This window comes from Elephantulus edwardii, unplaced genomic scaffold (genome assembly GCF_000299155.1).
Source record: "Elephantulus edwardii isolate Elephantulus edwardi_28Jun2011 unplaced genomic scaffold, EleEdw1.0 scaffold00040, whole genome shotgun sequence".
In the NCBI taxonomy this organism is placed as follows: Eukaryota; Metazoa; Chordata; class Mammalia; order Macroscelidea; family Macroscelididae; genus Elephantulus; species Elephantulus edwardii.
This window is the reverse complement of record NW_006399790.1, coordinates 10,354,460-10,355,017: the sequence shown is the minus strand read 5'-3', so window position 1 is coordinate 10,355,017 and position 558 is coordinate 10,354,460.

Sequence of the window (558 nt, the reverse complement as noted above, 5' to 3'; positions counted from 1 at the left end):
GACATAAGCACTCACACTCCTTTCCATTGCTTCTGTTTCTGTTTAGGTAATCCTTAGATTTTCTACAATCCCTCTATAGTACACCTACTTCTCACTCCTAGGTCAAGCTGCTTGACCTCTCTCAACCTATTTTCTCATTCCTAGAAAGGTGAAGAGATTGCAATTGTTTACAGTTTTAGTTTGCTTGGCTCCACAGTCAACGCTCTTGGCACCAGCAGCCAGGAAATTAAAAAGACGTATTGTGATGGGAAAGTCTGCTGTTAGGAACCTCTCCAAAGTACTGAAGAGCAATGGTGTCACTCTGGAGATAAAGGTGTGCTTGATACAGGCCATGGTCTTTGCAATCACTTGCTATGCATCAGAAAGCTGGACAATAATTAGGGATAATAGAAGGAGAATTGATGCCTTTGAGCTGTGGTGTTGGAGAAGAGAGTTGTATATGACATGCAATGCTAAGAAAATGAACAGGTTTGTCCTGAATAGGGCGAAGCTGGGCTGCTCCTTGGAGGCAAGGATTCTGAAGCTTCGTCTGCCATTCTTTGGACATGTTGCAAGGAA